Source organism: Schistocerca gregaria, chromosome 4 (genome assembly GCF_023897955.1).
Source record: "Schistocerca gregaria isolate iqSchGreg1 chromosome 4, iqSchGreg1.2, whole genome shotgun sequence".
In the NCBI taxonomy this organism is placed as follows: Eukaryota; Metazoa; Arthropoda; class Insecta; order Orthoptera; family Acrididae; genus Schistocerca; species Schistocerca gregaria.
In genome coordinates, this window is record NC_064923.1 from 189,075,881 (window position 1) to 189,093,031 (window position 17,151).

Here is a 17,151-nt window from a genome sequence, read left to right on the forward strand (position 1 = left end):
ACTGTCTAGAATTCATAACTAGAAAAAGATCGACAAAACATATTTACTTCCAGTGTTTGCACACGTCGCTACATTCTCATATTTTGCTCATATGTACTTCAAAGAATGTTACGGATTTTTACAGCACTACCTTTGACACAGTCGATTGGTCATCGAAGGTCACTCTCCCACTTTCGACGTGTTTGGCTGCTAACTGATACGTATACATGTGACGCGCACCCTAATCAATTTTGACCAGAAAGTCGTTAGCGTAAAACGAACTTTATTTGCTATGTTAGTCAAATCGATGGCATATTTTTAATTCTATTCAACTCAGTGCCTCTCACACAAAGCTCCTTAAGCAACGTCGTCTGATCAACGTCACGACTGTAGTAAAGGCCAACACTTTAGGGAAAACTTCGTCCAATTACGTTTTGGTTTGTTTTATTCTGCCATTTAAGGGGGTAGGACGTGAAACGGGCCGACTTGGAGCAGGAGAGGCACCACAGGACATTTTAATTTGCACTGTCTATACTTCTAAAATAAATTCATAAAACTTTGTCAGCATGACCAGGAAGGATTCAGGATTCACACTAATAGCAGTGGAAGTTCAAAAACATAACAAAACAATTTTTTTTACATGTGAAATTTTATCTTTTTTTCACTTGGTATTCTGCATTTGTTGCTGTAGGTACACTTTTCTTCATAAGTAAGAGAGATTCTTCAATGAATTTTGCACAGCATACAAACCATACTTACAGGTGTATGAAACTCTAGAATTTCCCAAATCTGTTAAAAACTGTGGTAAAAATTGAGATAATTAACTATAAAATTCGAGTTTTCTCTAAACACGATGTTTATAAAGTAACAGCCCATTCATTTTTCCATAGATTAAATAAATTCTTGAGTTTCATACACCTGTAAGTATAGTTTGTAAGCTGTGCCAAATTCATCGAAGAATCTCTATTACTTATGAAGAAAAGTGTACCTATAGCAACAAATGATGCCAACAGTAATTGGGGAAAAAATGAAATTTTACATTTAAAATTTTTATTTTTTCGTGTTTTTGAACTTTCACTGCTATGCGTGTGAATCCTGAATCCTTGCTGGTCATGCTGACAAAGTTTTATGAATTTATTTGTAAAAGTATAGATAGTGCAAATTAAAATGTCTCTTTCTCGAAGTCGGCCCGTTTGACGTTCTACCCCGTTAATGGCTTACAAGCCACTGCATGTGCAATATTAAATGTGGGTTGTATTATATACACCAAGAGCAAATAGTCGCTGGAGTTGTACTGGTAAAATACATATTCTACAGACAGTCCCCGTACTCCCTTCGTAAGTCTTCAAAATTGTGTAATTATTTATTGGGATATTTTCACACCGTGCCATCCAGGACATTCTGAAAAATGTATCGTAGCCATTATTTCCCCACCGTAAAGTGAAAGATGGACGTTGTTAGGTTACAAGTAAGAACGTAAAGTACACTCCTGGAAATTGAAAAAGAACACATTGACACCGGTGTGTCAGACCCACCATACTTGCTCCGGACACTGCGAGAGGGCTGTACAAGCAATGATCACACGCACGGCACAGCGGACACACCAGGAACCGCGGTGTTGGCCGTCGAATGGCGCTAGCTGCGCAGCATTTGTGCACCGCCGCCGTCAGTGTCAGCCAGTTTGCCGTGGCATACGGAGCTCCATCGCAGTCTTTAACACTGGTAGCATGCCGCGACAGCGTGGACGTGAACCGTATGTGCAGTTGACGGACTTTGAGCGAGGGCGTATAGTGGGCATGCGGGAGGCCGGGTGGACGTACCGCCGAATTGCTCAACACGTGGGGCGTGAGGTCTCCACAGTACATCGATGTTGTCGCCAGTGGTCGGCAGAAGGTGCACGTGCCCGTCGACCTGGGACCGGACCGCAGCGACGCACGGATGAACGCCAAGACCGTAGGATCCTACGCAGTGCCGTAGGGGACCGCACCGCCACTTCCCAGCAAATTAGGGACACTGTTGCTCCTGGGGTATCGGCGAGGACCATTAGGACCGTCTCCATGAAGCTGGGCTACGGTCCCGCACACCGTTAGGCCGTCTTCCGCTCACGCCCCAACGTCGTGTAGCTCGCCTCCAGTGGTGTCGCGACAGGCGTGAATGGAGGGACGAATGGAGACGTGTCGTCTTCAGTGATGAGAGTCGCTTCTGCCTTGGTGCCAATGATGATCGTATACGTGTTTGGCGCCGTGCAGGTGAGCGCCACAATCAGGACTGCATACGACCAAGGCACACAGGGCCAACACCCGGCATCATGGTGTGGGGAGCGATCTCCTACACTGGCCGTACACCTCTGGTGATCGTCGAGGGGACACTGAATAGTGCACGGTACATCCAAACCGTCATCAAACCCATCGTTCTACCATTCCTAGACCGGCAAGGGAACTTGCCGTTCCAACAGGACAATGCACGTCCGCATGTATCCCGTGCCACCCAACGTGCTCTAGAAGGTGTCAGTCAACTACCCTGGCCAGCAAGATCTCCGGATCTGTCCCCCCATTGAGCATGTTTGGGACTGGATGAAGCGTCGTCTCACGCGGTCTGCACGTCCAGCGCGAACGCTGGTCCACCTGAGGCGCCAGGTGGAAATGGCATGGCAAGCCGTTCCACAGGACTACATCCAGCATCTCTACGGTCGTCTCGATGGGAGAATAGCAGCCTGCATTGCTGCGAAAGGTGGATATACACTGTACTACTGCCGACATTGTGCATGCTCCGTTGCCTGTGTCTATGTGCCTGTGGTTCTGTCAGTGTGATCATGTGATGTATCTGACCCCAGGAATGTGTCAATAAAGTTTCCCCTTCCTGGGACAATGAAGTCATGGTGTTCTTATTTCAATTTCCAGGAGTGTAGTTCTTCAGATTGTCCCGATTCGATAGAAAGCTCTTCGCCACGTTGCCTGTGAGATGTTTTCCTTGTCAGAAGCTTGTACATAAAACTGTGGTGAGTTATCATGCATGTGCTGGCAGGTAAATACGCAGGACTTTATGGTAGTATGTGGTGGATGAGCATGCTAAGAGGTGTCTGCAAAGTTTCAAAACTGTATCGGAGATAATAGATACAGGGAGCTCATTTTGCCTTACTGAAGCGGTCCTTTAAGTTTACAAATTAGCTATTAAATTGCGTAGATAGGTTTTAATTTTTTTTCTAAAGGAGCAAACTTGAAAAGGTGGTAGATATAGTAGTAGCACAAAATGCTGCGTATTGATTAATAGGCTGTGCTGATACATACAATGATTATAACCGCATGTGGTGTAGTTCGCAAGCGCAAGTGTCTGCAGTAAGGTTTGGAGAAAGCTGAGTGTTCGGGCTGTGTGGTTTTATTAATTCACAATTGAAATTCCACCACAGAATATTGTTCATAGTTTTACAACTGGCGCAAAAGATACCCGAAAGAGTTACGGACACGGCAGTGTACCAATTTTGTGTGTTCGCACCATTGGTTGGTCTATATCCACTATGTTCTCGTAAGTGCTTGTAAGACTGCTATCATTTGTCTTCCCCCAATAATTTCATTTTACGAACTTATTTTGTAGCGTTTATGAAGTTATTCTGTTCGTAATGTATCGTTAATAATGTACAGCATATTTCTTTTGTTTCAGGTACGACACTTGGAATATTCGGAAACTGATGCCACAGTGCTTGCTGAAGTATCGGTAGGGTTGTTGCTGCGCATTTTTTTTTTTTTTAGTATGTAAACCTTTTCTTTTTACCAATTATGTGCCACTTAACAAAGTATCGTTTGTCTAGTGCCGATGCAGCGTCGAAAACTGTCACTGCAGAGTAAATAATCGCGTAATAGAAGCTTCTGGTGTATAAAGTCTTTCGTAACAGCATTGATGCTGTGGAGCATAATTATTTTTTACTAAATGGTTTAATTTATGTTTCAAGCTTAATTGTTTCTAGTTTTCGGCGTTTTATATCTGATATTCTTAAATTTTTTTTGGAATATTGTTCAGGCAACGGCTATCTAATAGTATTATAGTTATTTGGTAAACACAGCCGTGTTCGCGTAAAGTTGTTACTTTTTATTTGTGGATGACATGTTTCGGTAAGCCACAGAACACACTCAGTGCAAGCAAGGACCTGCGTGCCCCACTTCAGGAATCCCTACTGCCACGAAGGAATATAGGTATGATGATACCTCTAGTAGATAGAAACCGGTCATCCACATGTAAGAAGTAACACCTTACACGCGACCCCGACTGTGTGTACTAAATATTTATGAGAGATATTAAATGAAATTTCTCTAGTTACATTTGTGCAAGATGTATATACCATGCTTTACTCTACGACTTAACATGTTCATAACCTTGCATTGGTACCAACAACTGTAATAATATGCGTTTCACATGCTCCACTAATGTCTTTAATTCCGCTTTGTGTGTAATATAAAAACAGATGACTGGAACATAAGAAACGTGTGGGAAAAAAACGATACCTTTAATTAATGAGTTAAAGGGTTTTGATATTTCATTGTGCCAGCGATATTTCCCACGCACCAGCACTGTTTGCTCAATGTCTCCATATAGATTACTTGCAGTATGAAAAGGAGAACATCATAGCTTAATTGTTGGATAGCTATTTTCAGTAAACAGCTTTCTTGTGGTCAAACTGTGTGTCGTTAAACATGCCAGGAACTACATGGTGCGCAGTTACGATTTTCTTACATTACAGAACGTTAACAATAATGAAAAAGACATTGTTTCCTTTACTGGACTGTCGTTTTGCGATCTTCATCTGTGGCCTTACGCTGTTAAACTAACCAATTTCTTCGAAGAATTAGAGGACAGTGAACCTGCAGTTTACTGCGGAAGTGCTCCAGCACTGCCGAGAAATGTGCTCCAGATTAGACACAAGAGAAAATAGTAAAGCCCTAATTTCGTACGCGTGCTGAGTATGTCTTGTTATTGATTGCCACTGTATTCAGAGTAAGACTCTTTGGAGTGTACTCCCGTTTGCACTCATCCCTTCCACTTCCCAAAACATTTCTAAGTGCCGTTACCGGTGAGGCTGTATAGCAGTTTCTTCTTTGCGACGAGAATAAGAACAACTCTACAGTAAAGTGCACCACTACTAAATGGATCCACTGACGCAAAACGTATCACAGCGTAACGATGTACGGGATGTGCAGCGAAGGACTCCCTGATTTCAGAATTAAATATCTCGAAAACTAAGATCGATAGACGGGCACAACAAATGCTACTTTTATTTGAAAGGTGTAAGAATTTTATACTGCAGTTCTACGGAAGTTTCGAAATACAAGGTGCACATTAAGTCTGGGAACACATTCAGTTGTTCATTGCATAAGAATTAAACATTGTACAGTTATCATACATATGTCTTTGTAAGAAAAACCCTGAAAGTTTCTTTATTAAAAAAAAAAAACCACTAGCGAGCTACAGCTGTTCAAAGGATGTTTGGAACCAAGTACGCTAAGAAGCCACCTACAAGAAAGGCCTTTTACCACTGGCACAACGAATTTGTTACGACGGGTGGTTTGTGCCCGACAAAGAGAAGCGGGCGTCCCAGTGTGGAGCGCGTAAGACTGACTTTCATAAGGAGTACGAAGAAATTGATGCTTCGTGCAATCGGACTCTCCATTTATCTTTCAGCAGGATGGGGTACCATCCCATTTTCATCGTGAAGTTCGTGGGTTACTGAACACAAAGCTCGATGGATCGGCCGTGCTACAGAAGGGGACAGCTGTTTCATGACATTGCCTCGGCGATCACCAGATCTCACTCCTTACGTGTGACCTTTTCTGTGGGGACACACAAAAGATCTGGTGTATGTACCGCCTCTACCACGTGATGTAGCAGAGCTATGGGAGAGAATACAGGAAGCGTTGCCACATTCGACGATACCATGCTGCGACGGGTATTGCAAGAATTCGATTACCGCATTGACGTCTGCCGGGTCACTCATGGTTCGCATATCGAATGTTTGTAAAAAAGAAAAAATCAACTTTGAGTTTCTCATCAAAATGCAATAACTATGACATCTGTACACTGTTTAGTTCTTATGCAATAAAATTGAAAGTGTTCCGGGACTTTATGTATACCCTGTAGTTAGAAAAGCTGCTAACAGATGGCTCTGTAAGTGCAATACATAGTGACCATAAGTAATGCACTGCAGCTCAGAGCGGTCAGTTCCACCACTGAAACGTGCAAGGAGTTTAGCGTACCGTCGAAGTGGTTGAAATCATGTATTCCATTGAACAACGTATTTATGTGGTACTGGAGTACCACAGGTTATGACAACAGTCCTACGGCAACAAGCCGTAGTTTCCAAACACGATTTAATGTTACAAAATTAGCAGCGCCAAAACTTTTCGCTAGCACTTCGCCAAATTCCTACGGACAGGCAGCGTGACTGACGTGGGGAGTATCGTCTCCAGGTGAACTGTAATTGCTCTTGACAATGTCGCCTCGGTTTCTGGAAACAATTGGCAAAATCCAAGGAAATCCGTCCAAAAAAATTGCAGCAGAGACTGGTGTGAACGTTGCAGTAGGCAGATAATAATAACACAGAGCCTGAACAGACAGGATTTGCATTCAAAATCCAAAGCCAACAGTCCATACTTGGACGATCTGTGCAACAGAGGGCTGACTGTGCGAACAGGATTCTCAGAGTGACTGATAATAATGGCTGTGATATTGCCTTCATCAGGTTCGCAGATAGAGCACACGTCCACCTGAATAAGCAAAACTAGCGATTTGGGGATTCCGGATGCCCCTATTTGTATCAAGGGGGACCCCTCTGTATTCTCCCATAGTTATTGTTATGGCTGCGTTATGCCGCAGAGGCATTATTACCCCCTTCTCTCATGCGAGTAACGATCACTTGTAAACGTTACGTTGCAGTTTTGGTGCAGTTTGTTGTTACGCAGCTAGCGTTGGAGGTTCGACCAGGCACGAAGTCGTTCATGCAAGATGGGGCCAGACAACGTGGAAACGAATAGGTGTTTCGCTTTCTTGGTGAATACTTTGAGAATGGAGTCTTTCGGATGGATTATTGCAAATTTTCTGGCGCAGGAATGGATTGGCCTGCATATTCGCCCGTTCTGACTCTCTCTGACTTTTTTTGATCATTTTTTATGTGGTGCATTGAGTGTCTACCGGAACCATCGCACCACACAGAACGAGGTGGATCGGCGATCTGTGGCCGGCCTGAGTGGCCGTGCGGTTCTAGGCGCTAAAGTCTGGAGCTAAGCGACCGCTACGGTCGCAGGTTCGAATCCTGCCTCCGGCGTGGATGTGTGTGATGTCCTTAGGTTAGTTAGGTTTAATTAGTTTTAAGTTCTAGGCGACTGATGACCTCAGAAGTTAAGTCGCATAGTGCTCAGAGCCATTTGAACCATTTCGGCGATCTGTGTGGCAGCTGAATCCATTTCCTATGAGACGCTACGTGAGTGATGTGTTTACAAAGACTGATTGCAGAGGACGAGTGATACTGTACAGCGGACAGTGCCATGTGTTAGCAGTTCCTCGAACAATTTCGAAGCTTCTGTGTAAAATTGTAACAGCTTCCACAATAAACATACATTTCGTTCCACTCGTCTATCAGTCTTAGTTCTATAGATATTTAATTTTGAAATCAGGATCCTCTGCTGAACACCCTGTAGTTAAGGTCCAAAGCAACCGCCACAAATAGTTCCTTAGCATTTCGATACAAAAGAAATGAGAAAGCACACATTACTATGTTCAGTTTTTGTGCCCCGCCTCGTTTTTATCGCAGTACAGTTATTTTTAAGGCTAATTTCTGTCGTTCTCAGATTTTGTACTGATCTCAAACTATGTAAGGTGGGTGCGGTAAGGGGAATAAAGTATACACTTCTGAGCAAAGTGGGAAACCTACCGCAATGGAAAATTAGTTCCTCAGCATGTTCCATGAAAGGCCGAGCGGGAACAAGATAGTACTGTTGCCAGACGTTCGGCCGAGCTAAGTATTTGACTTAGGAAGGGGTACTAAATGGATGGCCGATGGTAGACTGCCTCATCATTTGCAGGTGGTGTTACACTGCCTGTTAACATCAGTTAGCGGAGTGTAAAGTTCCTCATTGTCCCCTTAGACGAACAAACGTCGCGTGATGTGACGCGCGAGCGAGCGTCACGGAACTACTTCATTTTACGGTGGGTACTTCTAGCCTTAAGGTTTTCGCACACTGGGGCAGCCATCCGTGGTAATCACAAATGTTACCTCGTAGAGTGTACTTACTCCTTGTTGTCACGCACTGAGGCTATTTATGCAAGTAGTAGGTGCGGAGAAAAGTGTCACAACGATGCTTAATAGCGAAGGCATCATAATATATTTCGTAAAAATATTTTAGGACGAGATTGCCGAGCACACAGTATGAGTCCGGTCATGAGTCTGCAGTAGAGAACCTGCAATATTTGCGTAGTTTAAATAATATGTCTGCATGCTGAACCAAATAATGTAGAATATATTTCTTATCTCTTTGTCGATAGCTGTTGTGCTGCTGCCGGATTAACGACTGTTGCAGCTTCGAACGCCTGATAGCTGTGGGGAAACCTTTTTCTAATGCTAAATCCTTTAGCATATACCGGGTTCTCTCGTATGGATCGTCAGCCTCATTTTCCCTGGTGTTTCAGCAGCTATTTGCAATTTCGGTTTTTGCACGGTGTAGCTGGAGCCAGTCCAAATGAATTCTGCTCATCGTGTCTGATAAGCAACGCCCAGCGTCGACGGAAAGCGTCTGTTTCTTTCACATTACAAACAAAATCATTTTCAATCCCAGTTTTCCGTGCTCATACGACGGAGCGGTCCCAATTTAGCCTGGTGCAGTGATAGTTTAATAGCTATTTGTTGACAAGAACAATGAAACACGAAGAATTACCAGTTCCCCACCATAGAATAGTTAAGAGCGATTTTGCATAACGGTAGCAGAAAGCGTGGGCCAGGGCAGTGCTGCCACTGCAGGAACACTGGTTACTCATCGTGTTTTACTCTCCTCTTAATAAATATCGGTAAAACGAATATCACAGTAGATCAGTTTCGAACCACTTCGTCGAATGGGCAAGTAAAATTACACTTAAAAAATAATTTCGTTCGTAACGAATGCTGTCATACATGCATTTTCACACTGCGAGTACCAAACTCTGCAGAGCTTCTTGGAAAGCAAGCTAACCTTGTCTACCAGTGAGGCGCACATTGGTACACTAAAAACACGGCCTCAGAATTAGGGGGCTCCGAATTTTACAATGCATTGTCTAATAAGGGGTGTTTATATTTTAACATTAGTCATACACGTAATAGTCTATATACTAAAAAAAAATATTCCTTTTCATTGTATCAGAAGATACCATACTTCGCTTTACATTTTTTTTTTCAAAAGTCGCCAAACTACCCTTGTAATAATTTACAAGCGCGTATATTCGCACAATTGTGACTTCTACAGTGTTGGAACAAGCGGACACTCAACATTCATATGCAAGGCAGTGAGTATCGTTTTTCTGCTTTATCCTACGCGCCTTGTTTTCCTTCTAACTGCCAAATAACGACCAAACATGTATTTTACTACCTCAGAATAGGTGACTGTTTCAGCGTTGAAGAAATATAAATTAAAATGATTTTATGCGTTTATGTTCTTATCTAGTAGCGGTATAGTCTTTCTCTTTATCCTGTTACTACTCGACAAAATAATTTTTGGCTCATTCGAGGTGATCGACGAATCACTATCAAACACCTCATTACGCAACCGGCGTTAAACAAGTCTACGCACCCGATAGTAGCTCGCAAACCTTCATTGGATTGCTACTCCTCATTCATACGTCTGGATCTCGCACATTTCGACTTCCGTTTGCTTGGTCCAATGAAGGATGCTCTCCATGGGAAGCAGTACATGGATGGATGGGGAAGTTACTAATGCAGCAATACCTTGGCTCCGTCGTCGATCAATAGAGTGGTGCCATGTGCGCATCAGGCCCTCCCAATAAAGTGGCGCAAGGCTCTCGTTGAACTAAGATGATGTCGAAAATACGGTTTTGTAGCCAGAAGAGTCGGGAATAATATGGTGCATTGGAATCCTGAACAAAACTAGCTGGATTGCATTGATCAGGACGGCGGTTGAAACCCGCGTCCGACCATCCTTATTTAGTTTTCCCCATGATTTCCCTAAATCTCTTCAGGCAAATGCCGGGATGGGTCCTTAGAAAAGGCATGGCCTACTTCCTTCCCCATCCTGCCCTAATGTAATAGGACCGATGACCTCGCTGTTTGGTCCCCTCCCTTAAATCAACCAAACAATAAAACTGGCATGTTTTCAGAAAAGAGAGGTTTGCTTTACTCATTTAATGCTCATCGTACATCAACGGTCTGACTGATAAAGTGAGCAACAGTCGAAGAATGTTCGCTGCTGAACCTGTAGAGTACCTGAAATTGTCGTCTTTGAATGGCTGAAGAGGACACAGAATTTCTGTTTGGGTTTATGAATGCCAGCTTGGTCTAAATGTGGGAAAATATAGGTTAATGCAGAAAAATCAACACTGCAGTGTTCGAATACAGTACTTACTTATTTATTTAATGGTATGGTGATTTTATACCATATACAGTTGATACAAGGCAAGTGATTTTAAACAATATACACATGATATAAGACAAGATTAAACCTTTAAGTCTTTGTTTTTCAACCAATTAATTAAGCTGGAAGTGAGGGTGAACAAGTCGTCGGGAATTCCAGGGTATCAATGAAGTGGACAGTGTTGGACTAAATGTTCAATTGTCTGACCTTCTTTATTGCATTCACACATTGGTGAACTGATCCAGCCCCATTTGTGCCTGAAGTAGCTGCAACGACCATGTCGAGACCTTAAACTGTTGAGATGGCAACAGAGGTTCCACAGTAGGTCAAAAGATTTTTGCTTCTTTGTGGGATCAAGGTGATGGGTCCTTGTTCCTAGTGTTTTTGTTGTCCATTCATGCATCCAGCTTTCATTTAGATCAAAACCATCCGCGATGAGTTGTCCTGCAGTAACACTTGCTGGTCTTCTTGATCGCAATCGTTGCTGTGGCGGATGACAGAATTCCTGGTGCAGTGGTAGAGAGGGTGATGCAGAGATTTTCTTGGCCTCCCTCAGTAGAGCTTGTTTCCGCCGTAAGTGAGGTGGAGGGATGTGACTCAGTACAGGTAACCAGTGGCAAGTGGTTGATTTGATGGAACCAGTAATAAAGCGCGTTGTGTCAAGTTTTGTGTCTACCTTCTTCACATGTACGCTTTCCAACCAGACAGTTCGCATAGGTAGGTCGATTAAACCTAGCCATAACATGAAATGGAACGAGCATGTAAAGTCGGTCGTAGAGAAGAGTAATGATCGACTTAGGTTTATTGGGAGAATTATTGGAAAGAGTAGCTCATCTGTTAAGGAGACTGCGTATAAAATACTGGTGCGACACGTTCATCATTTCTGCTCGAGTGCTCGGATCCCCGCCATGTCTAATTAAAAGAAGGTACCGAAGGAATTCGGAGGCATGCTCTCAGATTTGTTACCGGTAGGATCCGTCCATAATTTTTGCATAAGGACACCGTTGACAAGAGAAATTTGAGGACGTACGGAGGCATACGGGCAGTCGGTTTTTCTTCACTTCATTTGAAGATGGAGCGGGAAAGGAATTGGGAGCAGTGGTAGAAGGTACCCGCCAGCACTTACCGTATGGTGGCTGGCGGAGGATGTATGTAGATGCAGACGAAAGCAGCCGCCCTGCCAGCATCCAGCTGGTCCCCAGTTGCCACTGAAACTGATTATCGGCTCAGCGCAGAGTTTGGTGAGGCATGGGTGGCAGACCTTGGGCGAGGGCTGTGGAGACGGAGGGCACCCTGCTTGGCAGGTGGCCAGCGGCGGCGGCGGCGGCGGCGGCGGCGGCAGCCAGTGGCCAGTGCGTCACAGCGGCAGTACTGTGGCGGGCTGTTCCGGGACAGGTTCTGCACGTGCGCCGCGCCGCGGCGCAGCTTACGTAACGTGCGCCCGGTGTTCGCGGTCCGGAGCAGTCAGGCCGTTTCCACGCACTGTGCGCGTAAATTCCCACGCAGCTGCGTCTCGGCGAAAGTCGATGAGTTGCAACAAGGGCCGCTGCGACTTTGTTTACTCGCGCGCGAGCGATAAGACGGAAGGTAACAAAAGAGTGACAGGCTGTTCCCCGCACCGTTCTCACAATGTCGTTATGTAAAAGCAGCATAAGGCTTGCTCCCACTGTGGAAGACTAATGGTATTGTAAGTGCCCTTCATGAAACATTCGTATGTTTGTATAAGATCGTAGGCTTTCACGACCAGAGTCCTTTTGAATAAAAACATTTTGTTGGGCCATATCACGTAAAACACTAAAGCAACTAAATTGCTACGGTGCTCTTAAAGGCAATTAACCACACTAAAGAGATAGCAGCAAGACAATCGAAACTACGACAACTTATTGATATAGTATTTTACAGTGACGCGTCCTGACGCCCAATATTATTTATTTCAAAATTCGTTTGGGTACTTTTGAAGAACTAGCAGATAGCCACCAGGTTTCACTCCCTAGTAGCTTTGCATGGGCGGACAAAAACTCCGCAGCTTAGAAACGATGGAGCTACTCTTCAGCGAAATCCCTACATGAATTCCACTAGTGTGGAAGGGAACCTATATATGTTAGGGAGGACGGTTTCTCAGCGCCTCGTAGAACGACGAATGTGGACGAAAGTTTTGTCTTCTTTAACTCTCTGAATTGACTCACCTAAACATTTATTGTCCACACTCCCCCCCCCCCCCCCCCCTCTCTCTCTCTCTCTCTCTCTCTCTCTCTCTCTCTCTCTCTCTCTCTCTCTCTCTCTCTCTCTCTCTCTCTCTCCTCCCCTTTTTTCGTTTGAGAAAAATATAAGCAAACCTATACAGTTTGCTAGATAGTGTACGAAAACGAGAGAGAGAAGAACTAAAAGAGAAATATTCATCCACTACAAAATTTTACAATGACAAAATAGATAGCTTGCACTTTTAGGTGTGTATAAGGGGGCGTTCAATGGTTCAAATGGCTCTGAGCACTATGGGACTTAACATCTTTGCTGACCGTAGCGGTCACGCGGTTCCAGACTGAGGCGCCTGGAACCGCACGGCCACGCCGGCCGACAAGGGGCGTTCGAAAAGAAAAGAGCCGGAGGCATAATTACAGAAACCAGTACCTATATGTTAGAAGTATTGACCCTGGCTCTTGACACACTTGTCCCACTGTAACACAAGGAGGGTGAATGGCTGTCTTATAAATTTCCCGGGGCTGCGATGTTAACCAGTTCCGCACTTACAACTGGACGTCGCCGTCCACACGAGTGCAGGAAAGGCTTCTTTGACCGGTCCTCTTCTGATTCGCTTCCTGCAGCACGGAACAACAGCGAATGACCAGCGCTACCCGCAAACCTTGACCACCCTTCATCAAGCGATCAAATCAAAACGACGAGGCAATCTCACCCGAGGGGTCATTCTGCTCCACGGCAATGCAAAGCCATATACGGCCAACACAGTCGCGGCACTCCTGCAGAAATTCAAATGGAAGGTTATCGTCCACCCTCCATACAGTCCGGACTTCTATCCCTGTCATTACGCAATTTTTGGTCACAGTTGGGAACGCACCTTACATAACCCTTCCATCTAGGTCAGATGATGTCTAGCGCCCTACTGATAAATGGGCTCATACCGCCAAGACATTTCTTAAATTTGACTGTTTCATAACAACTCAAATAAATAACAGGCAGTTTTTATAAACATAAACTATTGACTATTTAGTACAAATATGTAAATTGATTTAGAAAGATGTCCTAAGCAAAGGGACACACGTAGAATCACAGACAGGTGAAAAAGTAAGTTATTGACGTAGTATGCAATGAATTTCAGTACATTCTGGCAATCTGCCTATAACGCGTGGCGCGGTCACAACGGTTGTCCAAGTCAATCATAAAGTTTCGAGCTCAAAATCTCAGTCCAGTCTGATCATTAATGAAAAGGTCACGAAAGGTAATCGATAAATTTATGCAAAGGATTGCCTACATGGGGGAAAATCAACTGGATGGGCTGAAGTAACTTCCACAGTCTCCATTTGTTTAATGTCGAAATCGCACAAGAAGGAGAATTTCTTTAAAAGTTCGTGGCCGTTATGTTGGTATATAAGTTGAAGCCGCGCGGTGGCGGAGTCATACAGGTTCCTTCCCCTTTCGAGGAACTGGCACGCAAGCAAGTCTCCCAAGTGGAGACTTAAAGAAACCAAGCCGCCCGTCGGGGCGAAACTGTACAAACGACTGATTTCCTCTCTGTCATGTTGGCTGCGGTTACCCATACTGTGTATCAACGTCTGGTACGTTGTATCTATTTTGATACAAGCGATACCCGGGATCTCACTGCTTAACCTGAGGTCTTCGCTTTCAATGTAGGCAATAAGTCATTCGCCTTCTATTGACTGTGTTACCTCTTAGTGTCAGCTGATCTCTCAGAAGGAAGTCAGTACCAGTTTTCACCAGTGGGATAAAAAGATGGCAGTTTTCGTTTGTGAACATTGTTTTCAACCAAGGGGGAGGGGGGGGGACATGAAGACATATCTTGCCATCTTTGCGGCATCGTACGTACCGCCGGATAACAGAAAGACGATATCGGATGCTTCACTAGAGCCACAATGTCCGATCAGACTGCAATGAACATACTACAAGAAAGGGCCTTACGACCCAGATGTCCTTTCCGAGTACATCACTTCACACATCATTCTGCTGCTCGCCTGTAGTTCTGCCTTTCCCACATCAACTTCGTTATTGACGAAATGTTTTATTCACAGAATACTGCAGATATTCTCTGACACAAGATCACAGCCATATTCGTGGGCGTAGACACATAATGATCGGTAACTGCCAAATGCTATCCAGGAAATCGACACACTGTCAAGTTTCTATTATGTTGTGCGGAGGCTTCAGTATTCACAGCCATACATATCTTGTTGTCCATGGTTGTCTTACGCCAGGCGGTACATGGAACAGATCCTCTTGGACCATGTGGTGGCTACTGCATACAGCGTGGCCTGAATTCCTTCTATTGCCAGGGCCTATGTGGTGGGCGTCAGCAGGAAAGTCTTGTAAATCCAGAACATTGAAGCAATAGGATGGCCGGTTTTGAGTCCCGACCTAAACCCCATCGCGCTTATGTGGGACATGCTTTACATACGTGATCGTGGTCGTCCTCTCCCATAATTCGCTGTCCAAGAACTCTCATAGAGTGCCATTGAAAAATGGGAGCGCATACCACAGGGTGACCTCCGTGACGAAGCGTGTCATTTAGGTGTCAGCAGTGATAAACGCTCACGGAGGGTATGCACTTTATTGAAGTGTCGAAATCGAATGAAAACCACCCAGGCTAACGTGATGAATGATTGTGTCCACTTTGTTTCCGACTCCTGTCGGACAACTCGGTTCTTTTTATGTAAACGATCGAGCATATAATGGTGTTTTGTTATGTACTTAAACTGTGAAAGATAAAGGTATAATTTGGTAAAATACCCAGTCCTCATTGTTGCTAGTAGAGCATGCGAGACGCTCAAAAGCCATGTTTCCTTTTCGGTAGTAAGCTCTGTGCACTTAATACGCAACTCGTGGATAACAACACAGCTTCGTCACTCACTTAAGTCAAGCATTCCTTGCTATCTCGAGGGACTGGGCCTATTCTCTTTTATGCTTCTCATTGTTTGTTGTGTTTTTAACATTTTTATTTGGTTGCTTTCTTGACTGTCTATTCGGTACAACTTTCGCAATTGAGTTTTAAATAACTTGCCGAAAAGATAGACTTCAAATTTTAAACGTATGTCAGAACTGGGCTGGAGTGCACTGCGATAACATGGGGTAAGAACCACCTACCTGCAATAGGGGAGGGGGTGCAGATGAAAACGGGGTGAGAGAGAAACATGATGCACACACAGCATCGCCTGTTCAATTAGAGTTCCTGCACGATGATTGCGCTTAGCAGATTCCGTCATCGCCCCTACACACCCAATGTGTGTAAATTACCTACTACGGAAAGTGTCTGCGATAACTCATCCGATTTCTAGGTTCACCTCTATAAAGCCGGAAGCGATTCCTGCCAAGTGGGCACACGTATCACTTGCAACCGGATAAAAATTTCTGTGAAAGTAAGGCCTCTCCCAACACCTTCACGGCCGGGGAGGAGGAGTGAAAAGGGGGGTATATGAAAGAATAACTGATAGGCACTCGGAGCAATTTCAGCCAGATTTGCTATATACATGATTCATTTCACGTTTTCATTAAAACGCACTCTTGTCCGTCGTTTCGGTACAGTTTTGCAATTGATTTTTTAACTGACAGCGTGAGGTAGAGTCTCGAAATTTTTAACGTAGCTCAGCACTAAATGACTGTGCAATATTAACTCGCTTTCTTGTGTGGTGTGTGGAGGAGGGTACTTCGTGTACCACTGCCATTTCCCCTTTTTTCTGAACCGGACGCGAATTGTTAGCAGCAAGAACTGTTGCTGGTAAGCCTCCGTGTGAGCTCCCGTCTCACTAATTTTTACCTTCAAGTTCTTTTAGCGAGATACACGTCGGAGGAAGCGGTAAATTCACCAAGAAGTTTTTATCCAAGGACCCCATCGCTAAGCGGTATCGTAAAGATATTCGAATGTACTGAAAAAATTCGTACATACAACACTAAAAAGCAGAAAATAATTATTTAAATGTATATGAATTTTTAATATACAGTTTTTAAAAAAGTCTTTACATCGTAGTATAAAGATCAAAATAATTACTCTTAGCCCCCATACATACACCTAACTCACGACGGATAGTCACAAAAGTTTGTGAGCGTGAATTTTTAACAACTATGCACAGACTTATAAAATCTACAACAAAAACGTGGGGCGCATGCAATAGATAAGAGGGCGTGTTGAGAAGCAGTGCTTCCAAATTTTTTGTGTTCTCAATATTATTATTTATTGTGTTATTGTGTTGTCAATTTTACGCTTCACTGATGCAAGTTGCCACCCTCTGCCACTAGAGAGCTCCGAATCGTAGCGTGTATAGTAGCAGTGAGTAACAGAACTATGTCATCCGACGTCTTGGCTTCACGTCATCGATCAATCTCCATGCAG

The 17,151-nt window shown here is 44.1% G+C and overlaps 1 protein-coding gene across 6 annotated transcripts in view; it reads left to right on the top strand.

The window, feature by feature from the left end:
* The window catches only part of LOC126268230 (serine/threonine-protein kinase tricornered), a 555,239-nt gene that overhangs the window by 394,733 nt on the left and 143,355 nt on the right, over positions 1 to 17,151 (top strand). Inside the window, exon 1 of one of the 6 annotated variants that reach the window (XM_049973877.1) lies at positions 3,651 to 3,690. The exons of the other annotated variants lie outside the window; for them this stretch is intronic. The gene's annotated coding sequence lies outside the window, so the exon portion shown is untranslated. Of the gene's footprint in view, positions 1 to 3,650; positions 3,691 to 17,151 lie in introns of those variants that run through there. 6 annotated transcript variants of the gene reach the window in all.